The 17075-nt window shown below is 40.0% G+C and overlaps 1 long non-coding RNA gene across 1 annotated transcript; it reads left to right on the forward strand.

Annotated features, from left to right (window-relative positions):
* The first annotated feature begins 319 nt into the window (after positions 1–319).
* LOC124184491 lies at positions 320–5967 on the forward strand. The gene is made up of 3 exons (XR_006871204.1): positions 320–488; positions 705–1010; positions 5929–5967. It is a non-coding gene; the product is annotated as an uncharacterized LOC124184491 (long non-coding RNA).
* The last annotated feature ends 11108 nt before the right edge of the window (positions 5968–17075 follow it).

The raw sequence follows: 17075 nt of genomic DNA on the forward strand, positions 1-17075 counted from the left end.
TATTCCAACAACTTTTCATTTGCTCTCTCGATCTTGAATTTTCGTAGGCATAGAATCAAATCGTTGTTCTAGTTAGTCGCAAGTGAATTATCTACGTTGGGCAGAGAAGCAGAATTGTTTTTCGAAGAGCGTTCGTATGGAAAGAAATTTGGAGTAACTGTAATACGTCACGGATGCGCTAATTTTGATTGAGATTAAATAGATGCTTCGTATATGAGACGGTATTTTACGCAGTGTCCTGATTAAAAGGCCTAAAAAGGTGATTGTTGTAGATTTTTTCTTTCATAGGGAGAGAAAAAACAAAGCTTCTTAAAACTTTTAGTGTATTTTAACACACACTTGAAATGTACGAGCAGTCATTTTTATCATCCAACTGTCGCAGAACGGCAGCGTTATTAGCCGACCGTTCACTGAAGAATATAACTACAGTCAACGGCTGTCCATCGAAGGCCCTAGCCGCTTGAATCTGGATTGGCAGGAAAGATAAAGTGCGTATTTCTTGTATGAAATGTGAAATGTGAAAACTAGTATCATTATACATCATAAAATATTATCATACATCACACATCTTACATCACGAGACATCATACATCACACATCATATATAGTATGAAAGTTCGAAACCAGAGTTTGGATGTTCGGATGATCAGAAAGTGACGTCGCAAAATTTTTTTTTTCTCTTGACGTCATCAACCTAAATCCAGCTAGCCGGATTCCTCAGTCTGGAAACAACCGCGCAGTAGAGTGGACGGATGAAAATCGCGCTCTGCAGATTTCGAGTGCCGGGTTCTCAGCCTCTTGGATCCTGCGCTCCGGGTCCGCTTTCTGGTGCAACTCGAGTTCCGGGACAAGCGCTCCGTAGCTTCTGAGCTCCAGGTCCGCTACCTCGTGAAACTCGACTTCCGGGACAAGTGCTACGTAGTTTCTGCGCTTCGGGTCCGCTACCTAACGAAACTCGACTTCAGGGACATGTGGTGAATAAGGAGGAAGAGGACAAGGATTTCTGCTCAGTGAGTAAAACATTTTTATAATATTTAATGGCTATTGTAATTACAATTTATCTGAAAATTTTTGAAGCTTGTCACGCTTACAATAAATCATTTCAATTCATTTTTCGCGCAAGCACAAATTCGGTAGCTATGAATGCGCTAATGAAATTGTTAATATTGTCAATCACTTAATTAATTATATGAATCCTTACGTAATGTTTTTGATGTGTTCTTATACTGAAAAAATTTATTGCTATTCCAGGTACAATCCGAGGTGGTTATCGGTGGTTGTTCGAGGTGGTTGGCGATTGTTGGAGGTGGTCGGAGGTGGACGAGGAGGAGGACGAACTGAACTGAGTCTCAAAGCCGTGTTGACATAAAAGCAGCTATCCGATAGAAATTATAGTTTATAGTTTACACAGCCCATTGCATGATATTTCATTATAAATACATATGTTTCAATGTATTTAGGAATAATTTATCAAATATACAGAGGTCATGTGCAAATAATAAATGAATTGATTCGACCGCAGTTTGATGTATTCATTAGAGCTTTAACAATAAATTTAAGCTTTGTTACTTCTTTTATTTTATTATGGATAATCAAAAACATTTCCGACTATTCGTGCTGTGGAAGCATGGGGATTAAACCAAATGTAGCGAAAGATTTGAAACAGTGTATGTAGAGTACGGGTATTTTTCTAACAATGCAAACACGTGCCGCTAGCTTAGTTTTGACATATCTAGAATACCACGCCTTGCGAATTAGCTTTCCGGACAGAGATGAATGATGAGTTTTAAGGACTGCATTATCGTTGTTGAATACTCTATGCCTCATGGGAAAAGAAAATCTGTAACGATAAAATTGATGCACCGGATCATCGTCGACTTTAACTTTCGAAATGTCCTACCATTTCCGAACACCTCCTACCTCCCCCTGCCACCTCCGACCATCAATGGCCACATTCGAGCACCCCCTATCACCTTCTGCCAGCGCCGACCACCTCCTACCATTTCCGAACACCTCCAACCATCCTATTTACCTATATTACTAGATTAGCTATGATACGAAAAGAGAAGAATTATTCATTTCGAAATGGGATTCTATTCGACGCGCGCTCGATGTATTCCATAACATTAGTATTCATAATTATTCCAACAACTTTTCATCAGCTCTCTCGATCTTGAATTTTCATAGGCATAGAATCGAAACGCTGTTTTAGCTGGTCGCAAGTGAAGTATCTGCGTTGGGTGGAGGAGCAGAATTGTTTTTCGAAAAGTATTCGGATGGAAAAAAATTCAGAGTAACTGTAATACATCACGGATGCGCTAATTTTGAACGAGATGAAATGGATGCTTCGTGTATGAGACAGTATTTAACGCTGCGTAGTGATTTAAAGACCTGGAAAGGTGATAGGGAGAGAAAGAACGAAGCTTCTTAACACTTCGAGTGTATTTTAACACACATTTGAAAGATACGAGCGAAATTTTTCATCATCCAACTGTCGCAGAACGGCAGCGTTATTAGCTGACCCGTTCACTGAAAAATATATCTTCAGTCAACGGCTGACCGTCGAAGGGCCTGGCCGCTTGAGTCTGGAATCGGCAGGAAGGATAAAGTGCGTATTTGTTGTATGAAACGTGAAAACTAAAATCATTATACATCATATCATATCATCATACATCATACATCATACATCGTACATCATACATCATCATACATAGTATCAAAGTTCGAAACCATAGTTTGGATGTCGGATGTTCGGAAAGTGACGTCACCAATTCAAAATCAGCTAGCCAAATTCCTCAGTCGGGAAACAACCGCGCAGTAGAGCGGACGTATGAGAGTCGCGCTCCGCAAATTTCGAGTACCGGGTTCTCAACCTCCCGGATCCCACGCTTCGGATCCGCTACGCGGTGAAACTCGACATTCAGGATAAGCGCTCCGTGGTTCCTCGTTCACGTTTACAATAAATTATTTCAATTCGTTTTTCGCGCAACCTCAAATTCGGTAACCGTCAGTCCGCTAACAAAATTTCTCGACTTCCAGGATAAGCGCTCCGTGGTTCCTCGTTCACGTTTACAATAAATTATTTCAATTCGTTTTTCGCGCAACCTCAAATTCGGTAACTGTCAGTCCGCTAACAAAATTTCTCGACTTCCAGGATAAGCGCTCCGTGGTTCCTCGTTCACGTTTACAATAAATTATTTCAATTCGTTTTTCGCGCAACCTCAAATTCGGTAACAGTCAGTCCGCTAACAAAATTTCTCGACTTCCAGGATAAGCGCTCCGTGGTTCCTCGTTCACGTTTACAATAAATTATTTCAATTCGTTTTTCGCGCAACCTCAAATTCGGTAACTGTGAGTCCGCTAACAAAATTTCTCGACTTCCAGGATAAGCGCTCCGTGGTTCCTCGTTCACGTTTACAATAAATTATTTCAATTCGTTTTTCGCGCAACCTCAAATTCGGTAACTGTCAGTCCGCTAACAAAATTTCTCGACTTCCAGGATAAGCGCTCCGTGGTTCCTCGTTCACGTTTACAATAAATTATTTCAATTCGTTTTTCGCGCAACCTCAAATTCGGTAACAGTCAGTCCGCTAACAAAATTTCTCGACTTCCAGGATAAGCGCTCCGTGGTTCCTCGTTCACGTTTACAATAAATTATTTCAATTCGTTTTTCGCGCAACCTCAAATTCGGTAACTGTCAGTCCGCTAACAAAATTTCTCGACTTCCAGGATAAGCGCTCCGTGGTTCCTCGATCACGTTTACAATAAATTATTTCAATTCGTTTTTCGCGCAACCTCAAATTCGGTAACAGTCAGTCCGCTAACAAAATTTCTCGACTTCCAGGATAAGCGCTCCGTGGTTCCTCGTTCACGTTTACAATAAATTATTTCAATTCGTTTTTCGCGCAACCTCAAATTCGGTAACTGTCAGTCCGCTAACAAAATTTCTCGACTTCCAGGATAAGCGCTCCGTGGTTCCTCGTTCACGTTTACAATAAATTATTTCAATTCGTTTTTCGCGCAACCTCAAATTCGGTAACTGTCAGTCCGCTAACAAAATTTCTCGACTTCCAGGATAAGCGCTCCGTGGTTCCTCGATCACGTTTACAATAAATTATTTCAATTCGTTTTTCGCGCAACCTCAAATTCGGTAACAGTCAGTCCGCTAACAAAATTTCTCGACTTCCAGGATAAGCGCTCCGTGGTTCCTCGTTCACGTTTACAATAAATTATTTCAATTCGTTTTTCGCGCAACCTCAAATTCGGTAACAGTCAGTCCGCTAACAAAATTTCTCGACTTCCAGGATAAGCGCTCCGTGGTTCCTCGTTCACGTTTACAATAAATTATTTCAATTCGTTTTTCGCGCGACCTCAAATTCGGTAACAGTCAGTCCGCTAACAAAATTTCTCGACTTCCAGGATAAGCGCTCCGTGGTTCCTCGTTCACGTATACAATAAATTATTTCAATTCGTTTTTCGCGCAACCTCAAATTCGGTAACTGTCAGTCCGCTAACAAAATTTCTCGACTTCCAGGATAAGCGCTCCGTGGTTCCTCGTTCACGTTTACAATAAATTATTTCAATTCGTTTTTCGCGCAACCTCAAATTCGGTAACAGTCAGTCCGCTAACAAAATTTCTCGACTTCCAGGATAAGCGCTCCGTGGTTCCTCGTTCACGTATACAATAAATTATTTCAATTCGTTTTTCGCGCAACCTCAAATTCGGTAACTGTCAGTCCGCTAACAAAATTTCTCGACTTCCAGGATAAGCGCTCCGTGGTTCCTCGTTCACGTTTACAATAAATTATTTCAATTCGTTTTTCGCGCAACCTCAAATTCGGTAACTGTCAGTCCGCTAACAAAATTTCTCGACTTCCAGGATAAGCGCTCCGTGGTTCCTCGTTCACGTTTACAATAAATTATTTCAATTCGTTTTTCGCGCAACCTCAAATTCGGTAACAGTCAGTCCGCTAACAAAATTTCTCGACTTCCAGGATAAGCGCTCCGTGGTTCCTCGTTCACGTTTACAATAAATTATTTCAATTCGTTTTTCGCGCAACCTCAAATTCGGTAACAGTCAGTCCGCTAACAAAATTTCTCGACTTCCAGGATAAGCGCTCCGTGGTTCCTCGTTCACGTTTACAATAAATTATTTCAATTCGTTTTTCGCGCAACCTCAAATTCGGTAACTGTCAGTCCGCTAACAAAATTTCTCGACTTCCAGGATAAGCGCTCCGTGGTTCCTCGTTCACGTTTACAATAAATTATTTCAATTCGTTTTTCGCGCAACCTCAAATTCGGTAACTGTCAGTCCGCTAACAAAATTTCTCGACTTCCAGGATAAGCGCTCCGTGGTTCCTCGTTCACGTTTACAATAAATTATTTCAATTCGTTTTTCGCGCAACTTCAAATTCGGTAACTGTCAGTCCGCTGACAAAATTTCTCGACTTCCAGTATAGTGGTTGCGGGTAATCTCGGTGATTCAGGAGGAGGCGGACGAGGATTTGTGCTCGGTGAGTAAAACACTTTTATAATATTTCACGGCAATTGTAATTATATTTTATCTGAAATATTTCAAACTTCTCATGTTTACATTGAATTATTTTAATTCATTTTTCGCGCAAGCACAAATTCAGTAGCTATGAATAAGCTTGGACATTTTATTATATTATTAATTAATTAATTAATATTCTTATAATATTTGATGGCAATTGTAATCATATTTCATCTGAAATATTACAAACTTATCACGTTTACAATAAATTATTTCAATTCTCTTTTCGTGCAAGCACATATTTAGTAGCTATGAATAATCTTATACAATATATTATATTATTAATTGATTATTTAATCAATTACTCAATTTTATCAATCCTTACACAATATTTTCGATGTGTTCTTATACTGAAATATTTATTACTATTCAAGGTATAACCTGAGGTGGTTGAAGGTGGTCGGAGGTGGACGAGGAGGAGGACAAGGAGGACGAGGATTTGTGCTGGGTGAGTAAAACACTTTTATAATATTCGATGGCAATTGTAATTATATTTCATCTGAAATATTACAAACTTGTCACGTTTACAATAAATTATTTCAATTCATTTTTCGTGCAAACACATATTCAGTAGCTATGAATAATCTTGTACAATTTATCATATTATTAATTAATTGATTAATTACATTAATTCTTACACAATATTTTTGATGTGTTCCTATACTAAAAATATTCATTACTATTCCAGGTATTACCCAAGGTGGTCGGAGGCGGACGAGGAGGAGGACGGGCTGGACGAGAAGGAGGACCAGGTGGACGAGGAGGAGGCGGGCAGGGTCGTGGGAGAGGACCTCTCCTCTCCTCAGAGGAGAGGAGGGGAAGGGGCAGGGTCGTGGGAGAGGACCTCTCCTCTCCTCAGAGGAGAGGAGGGGAAGGGGCAGGGTCGTGGGAGAGGACCTCTCCTCTCCCTAGAGGAGAGGAGGGGAAGGGGCAGGGAAGGGGGAGAGGTGGGCGGGGAGGGGGAAGGGACGGGAAGGGAGGGGGAGGGGGGGAGGGGGAGGGGGAAGGGGAGGGGCGGGGGGGAGTGGGAGGGGGGAGGGCGGGCGGGAGCGAGGGAGGGCGGGCGGGCGGGCGGGGGGGGGCGGGAGGGAGGGAGGGCGGGAGGGAGAAAGTGGAGGACGGATGTCGATGCGAGCCCGTTACAGTTAATAGAGCAGTACACCCCCTCGCCCTCTCCCGCCCTCCCTCCCACCCGCCCTCCCTCCCTCCCGCCCGCCCTCCCCCCTCCCACTCCCCCCCGCCCCCTCCCCTTCCCCTTCCCCTCCCCCTTCCCCTCCCCCCCGCCCCCCCCCTCCCACTCCCCCTCCCTTCCCGTCCCTTCCCCCTCCCCGCCCACCTCTCCCCCTTCCCTGCCCCTTCCCCTCCTCTCCTCTGAGGAGAGGAGAGGTCCTCTCCCACGACCCTGCCCCTTCCCCTCCTCTCCTCTGAGGAGAGGAGAGGTCCTCTCCCACGACCCTGCCCCTTCCCCTCCTCTCCTCTGAGGAGAGGAGAGGTCCTCTCCCACGACCCTGCCCCTTCCCCTCCTCTCCTCTGAGGAGAGGAGAGGTCCTCTCCCACGACCCAGCCCGCCTCCTCCTCGTCCACCTGGTCCTCCTTCTCGTCCAGCCCGTCCTCCTCCTCGTCCGCCTCCGACCACCTTGGGTAATACCTGGAATAGTAATGAATATTTTTAGTATAGGAACACATCAAAAATATTGTGTAAGAATTAATGTAATTAATCAATTAATTAATAATATGATAAATTGTACAAGATTATTCATAGCTACTGAATATGTGTTTGCACGAAAAATGAATTGAAATAATTTATTGTAAACGTGACAAGTTTGTAATATTTCAGATGAAATATAATTACAATTGCCATCAAATATTATAAAAGTGTTTTACTCACCCAGCACAAATCCTCGTCCTCCTTGTCCTCCTCCTCGTCCACCTCCGACCACCTTCAACCACCTCAGGTTATACCTTGAATAGTAATAAATATTTCAGTATAAGAACACATCGAAAATATTGTGTAAGGATTAATATAATTGAGTAATTGATTAAATAATTAATTAATAATATAATATATTGAATAAGATTATTCATAGCTACTAAATATGTGCTTGCACGAAAAGAGAATTGAAATAATTTATTGTAAACGTGAACGAGGAACCACGGAGCGCTTATCCTGGAAGTCGAGAAATTTTGTTAGCGGACTGACTGTTACCGAATTTGAGGTTGCGCGAAAAACGAATTGAAATAATTTATTGTAAACGTGAACGAGGAACCACGGAGCGCTTATCCTGGAAGTCGAGAAATTTTGTTAGCGGACTGACAGTTACCGAATTTGAGGTTGCGCGAAAAACGAATTGAAATAATTTATTGTAAACGTGAACGAGGAACCACGGAGCGCTTATCCTGGAAGTCGAGAAATTTTGTTAGCGGACTGACTGTTACCGAATTTGCGGTTGCGCGGAAAACGAATTGAAATAATTTATTGTAACAATGAACCAGGAACCACGGAGCGCTTATCCTGGAAGTCGAGAAATTTTGTTAGCGGACTGACAGTTACCGAATTTGAGGTTGCGCGAAAAACGAATTGAAATAATTTATTGTAAACGTGAACGAGGAACCACGGAGCGCTTATCCTGGAAGTCGAGAAATTTTGTTAGCGGACTGACAGTTACCGAATTTGAGGTTGCGCGAAAAACGAATTGAAATAATTTATTGTAAACGTGAACGAGGAACCACGGAGCGCTTATCCTGGAAGTCGAGAAATTTTGTTAGCGGACTGACTGTTACCGAATTTGAGGTTGCGCGAAAAACGAATTGAAATAATTTATTGTAAACGTGAACGAGGAACCACGGAGCGCTTATCCTGGAAGTCGAGAAATTTTGTTAGCGGACTGACTGTTACCGAATTTGAGGTTGCGCGAAAAACGAATTGAAATAATTTATTGTAAACGTGATCGAGGAACCACGGAGCGCTTATCCTGGAAGTCGAGAAATTTTGTTAGCGGACTGACAGTTACCGAATTTGAGGTTGCGCGAAAAACGAATTGAAATAATGTATTGTAAACGTGAACGAGGAACCACGGAGCGCTTATCCTGGAAGTCGAGAAATTTTGTTAGCGGACTGACTGTTACCGAATTTGAGGTTGCGCGAAAAACGAATTGAAATAATTTATTGTAAACGTGAACGAGGAACCACGGAGCGCTTATCCTGGAAGTCGAGAAATTTTGTTAGCGGACTGACTGTTACCGAATTTGAGGTTGCGCGAAAAACGAATTGAAATAATTTATTGTAAACGTGAACGAGGAACCACGGAGCGCTTATCCTGGAAGTCGAGAAATTTTGTTAGCGGACTGACTGTTACCGAATTTGAGGTTGCGCGAAAAACGAATTGAAATAATTTATTGTAAACGTGAACGAGGAACCACGGAGCGCTTATCCTGGAAGTCGAGAAATTTTGTTAGCGGACTGACTGTTACCGAATTTGAGGTTGCGCGAAAAACGAATTGAAATAATTTATTGTAAACGTGAACGAGGAACCACGGAGCGCTTATCCTGGAAGTCGAGAAATTTTGTTAGCGGACTCACAGTTACCGAATTTGAGGTTGCGCGAAAAACGAATTGAAATAATTTATTGTAAACGTGAACGAGGAACCACGGAGCGCTTATCCTGGAAGTCGAGAAATTTTGTTAGCGGACTGACTGTTACCGAATTTGAGGTTGCGCGAAAAACGAATTGAAATAATTTATTGTAAACGTGATCGAGGAACCACGGAGCGCTTATCCTGGAAGTCGAGAAATTTTGTTAGCGGACTGACAGTTACCGAATTTGAGGTTGCGCGAAAAACGAATTGAAATAATTTATTGTAAACGTGAACGAGGAACCACGGAGCGCTTATCCTGGAAGTCGAGAAATTTTGTTAGCGGACTGACTGTTACCGAATTTGAGGTTGCGCGAAAAACGAATTGAAATAATTTATTGTAAACGTGAACGAGGAACCACGGAGCGCTTATCCTGGAAGTCGAGAAATTTTGTTAGCGGACTGACTGTTACCGAATTTGAGGTTGCGCGAAAAACGAATTGAAATAATTTATTGTAAACGTGAACGAGGAACCACGGAGCGCTTATCCTGGAAGTCGAGAAATTTTGTTAGCGGACTGACTGTTACCGAATTTGAGGTTGCGCGAAAAACGAATTGAAATAATTTATTGTAAACGTGAACGAGGAACCACGGAGCGCTTATCCTGGAAGTCGAGAAATTTTGTTAGCGGACTCACAGTTACCGAATTTGAGGTTGCGCGAAAAACGAATTGAAATAATTTATTGTAAACGTGAACGAGGAACCACGGAGCGCTTATCCTGGAAGTCGAGAAATTTTGTTAGCGGACTGACTGTTACCGAATTTGAGGTTGCGCGAAAAACGAATTGAAATAATTTATTGTAAACGTGATCGAGGAACCACGGAGCGCTTATCCTGGAAGTCGAGAAATTTTGTTAGCGGACTGACAGTTACCGAATTTGAGGTTGCGCGAAAAACGAATTGAAATAATTTATTGTAAACGTGAACGAGGAACCACGGAGCGCTTATCCTGGAAGTCGAGAAATTTTGTTAGCGGACTGACTGTTACCGAATTTGAGGTTGCGCGAAAAACGAATTGAAATAATTTATTGTAAACGTGAACGAGGAACCACGGAGCGCTTATCCTGGAAGTCGAGAAATTTTGTTAGCGGACTGACGGTTACCGAATTTGAGGTTGCGCGAAAAACGAATTGAAATAATTTATTGTAAACGTGAACGAGGAACCACGGAGCGCTTATCCTGGAAGTCGAGAAATTTTGTTAGCGGACTGACAGTTACCGAATTTGAGGTTGCGCGAAAAACGAATTGAAATAATTTATTGTAAACGTGAACGAGGAACCACGGAGCGCTTATCCTGGAAGTCGAGAAATTTTGTTAGCGGACTGACAGTTACCGAATTTGAGGTTGCGCGAAAAACGAATTGAAATAATTTATTGTAAACGTGAACGAGGAACCACGGAGCGCTTATCCTGGAAGTCGAGAAATTTTGTTAGCGGACTGACGGTTACCGAATTTGAGGTTGCGCGAAAAACGAATTGAAATAATTTATTGTAAACGTGAACGAGGAACCACGGAGCGCTTATCCTGAATGTCGAGTTTCACCGCGTAGCGGATCCGAAGCGTGGGATCCGGGAGGTTGAGAACCCGGTACTCGAAATTTGCGGAGCGCGACTCTCATACGTCCGCTCTACTGCGCGGTTGTTTCCCGACTGAGGAATTTGGCTAGCTGATTTTGAATTGGTGACGTCACTTTCCGAACATCCGACATCCAAACTATGGTTTCGAACTTTGATACTATGTATGATGATGTATGATGTACGATGTATGATGTATGATGTATGATGATATGATATGATGTATAATGATTTTAGTTTTCACGTTTCATACAACAAATACGCACTTTATCCTTCCTGCCGATTCCAGACTCAAGCGGCCAGGCCCTTCGACGGTCAGCCGTTGACTGAAGATATATTTTTCAGTGAACGGGTCAGCTAATAACGCTGCCGTTCTGCGACAGTTGGATGATGAAAAATTTCGCTCGTATCTTTCAAATGTGTGTTAAAATACACTCGAAGTGTTAAGAAGCTTCGTTCTTTCTCTCCCTATCACCTTTCCAGGTCTTTAAATCACTACGCAGCGTTAAATACTGTCTCATACACGAAGCATCCATTTCATCTCGTTCAAAATTAGCGCATCCGTGATGTATTACAGTTACTCTGAATTTTTTTCCATCCGAATACTTTTCGAAAAACAATTCTGTCACTTGCGACCAGCTAAAACAGCGTTTCGATTCTATGCCTATGAAAATTCAAGATCGAGAGAGCTGATGAAAAGTTGTTGGAATAATTATGAATACTAATGTTATGGAATACATCGAGCGCGCGTCGAATAGAATCCCATTTCGAAATGAATAATTCTTCTCTTTTCGTATCATAGCTAATCTAGTAATATAGGTAAATAGGATGGTTGGAGGTGTTCGGAAATGGTAGGAGGTGGTCGGCGCTGGCAGAAGGTGATAGGGGGTGCTCGAATGTGGCCATTGATGGTCGGAGGTGGCAGGGGGAGGTAGGAGGTGTTCGGAAATGGTAGGACATTTCGAAAGTTAAAGTCGACGATGATCCGGTGCATCAATTTTATCGTTACAGATTTTCTTTTCCCATGAGGCATAGAGTATTCAACAACGATAATGCAGTCCTTAAAACTCATCATTCATCTCTGTCCGGAAAGCTAATTCGCAAGGCGTGGTATTCTAGATATGTCAAAACTAAGCTAGCGGCACGTGTTTGCATTGTTAGAAAAATACCCGTACTCTACATACACTGTTTCAAATCTTTCGCTACATTTGGTTTAATCCCCATGCTTCCACAGCACGAATAGTCGGAAATGTTTTTGATTATCCATAATAAAATAAAAGAAGTAACAAAGCTTAAATTTATTGTTAAAGCTCTAATGAATACATCAAACTGCGGTCGAATCAATTCATTTATTATTTGCACATGACCTCTGTATATTTGATAAATTATTCCTAAATACATTGAAACATATGTATTTATAATGAAATATCATGCAATGGGCTGTGTAAACTATAAACTATAATTTCTATCGGATAGCTGCTTTTATGTCAACACGGCTTTGAGACTCAGTTCAGTTCGTTCTCCTCCTCGTCCACCTCCGACCACCTCCAACAATCGCCAACCACCTCGAACAACCACCGATAACCACCTCGGATTGTACCTGGAATAGCAATAAATTTTTTCAGTATAAGAACACATCAAAAACATTACGTAAGGATTCATATAATTAATTAAGTGATTGACAATATTAACAATTTCATTAGCGCATTCATAGCTACCGAATTTGTGCTTGCGCGGAAAATGAATTGAAATAATTTATTGTAAACGTGACAAGTCTGTAATATTTTAGATGAAAAATAATTACAATTGTCATCAAATATTATAAAAATGTTTTACTCACCGAGCACAAATCCTCGTCCTCCTCCTCGTTCACCTCCGACCACCTCCAACCACCTCCAATCACCTTGGGTTATACCTGAAATAGCAATAAATATTTTCAGTATAAGAAAACATCGAAAACATCACGTGAGGAATAATATAATCAATTAACTAATTAACAATATTATTAATCCCATTAGCGCATTCATAGCTACCGAATTTGTGCTTGCGCGAAAAATGAATTGAAATGATTTATTGTAAGCGTGACAAGCTTCAAAAATTTTCAGATAAATTGTAATTACAATAGCCATTAAATATTATAAAAATGTTTTACTCACTGAGCAGAAATCCTCGTCCTCTTCCTCCTTATTCACCACATGTCCCTGAAGTCGAGTTTCGTTAGGTAGCGGACCCGAAGCGCAGAAACTACGTAGCACTTGTCCCGGAAGTCGAGTTTCACGAGGTAGCGGACCTGGAGCTCAGAAGCTACGGAGCGCTTGTCCCGGAACTCGAGTTGCACCAGAAAGCGGACCCGGAGCGCAGGATCCAAGAGGCTGAGAACCCGGCACTCGAAATCTGCAGAGCGCGATTTTCATCCGTCCACTCTACTGCGCGGTTGTTTCCAGACTGAGGAATCCGGCTAGCTGGATTTAGGTTGATGACGTCAAGAGAAAAAAAAAATTTTGCGACGTCACTTTCTGATCATCCGAACATCCAAACTCTGGTTTCGAACTTTCATACTATATATGATGTGTGATGTATGATGTCTCGTGATGTAAGATGTGTGATGTATGATAATATTTTATGATGTATAATGATATTAGTTTTCACATTTCACATTTCATACAAGAAATACGCACTTTATCTTTCCTGCCAATCCAGATTCAAGCGGCTAGGGCCTTCGATGGACAGCCGTTGACTGTAGTTATATTCTTCAGTGAACGGTCGGCTAATAACGCTGCCGTTCTGCGACAGTTGGATGATAAAAATGACTGCTCGTACATTTCAAGTGTGTGTTAAAATACACTAAAAGTTTTAAGAAGCTTTGTTTTTTCTCTCCCTATGAAAGAAAAAATCTACAACAATCACCTTTTTAGGCCTTTTAATCAGGACACTGCGTAAAATACCGTCTCATATACGAAGCATCTATTTAATCTCAATCAAAATTAGCGCATCCGTGACGTATTACAGTTACTCCAAATTTCTTTCCATACGAACGCTCTTCGAAAAACAATTCTGCTTCTCTGCCCAACGTAGATAATTCACTTGCAACTAGCTAAAACAGCGATCCGATTCTATGCCTGCGAAAATTCCAGATCGAGAGAGCAAATGAAAATTTTTTTCAATAATTATGAATATCAATGTTATGGAACACATCGAGCTCGTGTCGAACAGAATCACATTCCGAAACGAATAATTTTTCTATTTTCATATTATAGCCGATTATTATAGACAATTCAGTTTGTCTCCTGGAAAATTATAAAATATATAGTATGCGTCACGTAGTAACCGTAAATGGATCGTATATATTAATATCGTACATGGACCGCATATACATTATATACTTTCTGGTTTCTGCATCATTATTGCATTTGATCTATAATTATTAATCATGTATGTATACATTCTTCTCTCGGTTACCTATACTTCATTCAAATCACTGTTTTGCTACAAATTTTTGAAGAAATTCATTCTCATTATTAATTTCTTGTATCGCCGGCAAGTGCACGTGTAGAATTTGACATTTTGCAGTGAAAAAGACATTTTATTTTCAATTTCCATCAATGCTTCTGTATTTGCTTACAATTTATTGCATACGCTATTTCATAGCGCTTCTCCTAGATGCCTGATACTATTCGTCAGTAATTATTCTAAACCGACGATGCGACCATTCCGCACCAAAGCCATTCTGAAGGTACGTGCAGTTAGAATCAGAATATGAACTCCACAACCACTGCGTGACGATCCTACATAGTATTGGAAATGTTAAGGAAGGCCGAGAACCTATTAAAGGCGAATGTCAGGAAAGCAGATTAGAGGTACAGGGAAATAATTAATGAGTCGTGTCTCCTTGAGAAATCTGCTAGAATCGAGTTCAAATATTGTACGCGGTAATTGGAGTAGTAATCGACATTTTGTCCGTTCAAGAAACACGGATACAAATTTTGTTTAGTATTTCTTGCAAGTTTCTTAAGGGACTCGATGAAATGACATTAAGACGTAAGTTCTGCTATATTTGTTATAAAGGACGAACAGTTAGCGTGTAGGGTGCTTTACACAGGTTTAAATATGATCAGTGGTAAATGGGATTTTAAATTAATTCATTTTGATCATAAGTCTATGAATACAAATTGTGATTGTGTATCATTCGAAATAAGTATTATAAAAAATACTCTGTGACACTTTCGGGGAATAACATCGTGCCAATAAGCCAATTCTGCGTATCCACATGCATATATGTATAATGCACGCCAGAGCATCGAGATTCAGTCACCATCTGTATTCGCAGTAGTACCTAATTGAATTTCAATTTTTCCGCGACATTTTAACACTGCGACGAATTATTAATTCACTGCAAAACGAAAGTATCACTCTTTGCGATGTATTATTTCACATGTTTTCTTCATTAATTAATCAGATTTTCTGGCAAAAAGAATACTTTATTACTTTTGTACGTTAGTTGTGCTCACGTTAAAAGAGATTAAACTTTTTATAAAATCAATAGAGACTAACTTTATCATTTCTTAAATAACGTGATTTCGTTGTATCGCAATTTAAATATAATCACTTTTTGACGTTGATGCGTACTACATATAAAGGTATATGTGTATCAATGAGCCGACATAATGTTTCAAATTTATCCATACGGTAGGTATATCCATTTTACGCGTCTCTATAGAAACAATAAAACGTCTAACGACATCAAAGACAAATTCGATTCAAGTCTATAATCTATTACGATAGATGTAATGTTGTTAGCCCCTCAATTTTACCGCGAAATGGTCAGCTTTGCTAATACATCATTTTTGTACCGAGTATACGGTTCATATACTATATATTGCTATTGTACAAAGTTAAATGAAATAATTGATCATTTTCAATTTTAAGAGCATGCTCGTTCGGTTTTAGCCTGTAGGATCCACAACATCGCAATATTTATAGTGAGCAATCAACTTCTTATTCCGTGGGCAATATAAAGTGTTGCAATTCATTCTTGCACGAAATGACTATTACGCACAATGAATAACTGTCGAAAAGACACGTGGCGAGTGGATGTTGGCATTTGACTCGATTTGACCGGAAATGAAATGGTACTACAAGTATAATCTGTATGTATGAAAATTGATTGTACCAATATCAGATTCTGGGGTTAAATTGTATAAAAATGTGCTCGACCGTTTCGTTATAGAACTGTTGAGCTATGGTTGCTTCTATATTATGCTATTACCTTTGCTACGTTTATGTTTAATAATATCTAATATCAATAACCTTTATTTTGCGCTATATTTAATAAATCTTTTATTATAGTTAATCTATTGCACTTGACGTTCGCATTCGAAATGCGGGACAGTGATGTTCGTATTCATTAATCTTGAAAATAGTGATTATTTTCATCGTAAGGGCGAGTGTTAAAAGTTACAGACAATAATTGATTACTATCTATTAATTAAAATTGTTCAATATGCTGTTGCATTTAGACAGTATTTATTTTGTTTTCATTTTCTTTTCATTCTTTATGTGAAACATTTAGTATTTTACAAATAGGAAACGATCAGACACTGAGCTTTTATCAATTTGGAAAATACAGGCTCTGCGTGAAATGCGTACTCCGTTAAAGGCGAGTCCGAGTTAACACCGCTGTATGTTTGGTTGCCTATTGAAGCTTCGACTCGTGTCAAGAAGCTGACTCAGCGAACCGAGTACACTCCGGTGGCGGAAGTAAAGTATGCGACATGTTTAAGATAAATTTTTTTCAAAATAGGTAAGAAAAAAGTGCCTTCAAAATTGTCAATTGAATTTTTAAAACTTCACAAAGAGCCTGTACACTTCTGAGATTATCGTATAATCACTCCAAAGATCCACTTTTGTAAAATACATCAACCATCCATTATCCAATTCTACATAGTTTTAATTTGTTCTTTTTTTTCTCTTTTTTTTTAAATTTATACAATAAAATATCACAGTTCTGTTCGTACCATCGCCATGCAATATTGTGCTTACATCGCATTGTCTATAAATAATAAACCTTCTCTCTGCTTCTCTCCGTTTCTCTCTCTCTCTCTTTTCCTCTACACACGCGCATGCGTTCTTTTACTTACAATCAGCTAATTGTTATCGATAGTACAGTAGTACATATGTATATACATATATAGATAGTATACATATATGGATATATATATATAGATATATATACATATATACATATATTATTAAAATTTATTCAAACATTTAAAATGACTTTTGCAAACATCCGGTTTCATGAAAATCTTTTTTCA

Source organism: Neodiprion fabricii, chromosome 6 (assembly GCF_021155785.1).
Source record: "Neodiprion fabricii isolate iyNeoFabr1 chromosome 6, iyNeoFabr1.1, whole genome shotgun sequence".
Lineage (NCBI taxonomy): Eukaryota > Metazoa > Arthropoda > Insecta > Hymenoptera > Diprionidae > Neodiprion > Neodiprion fabricii.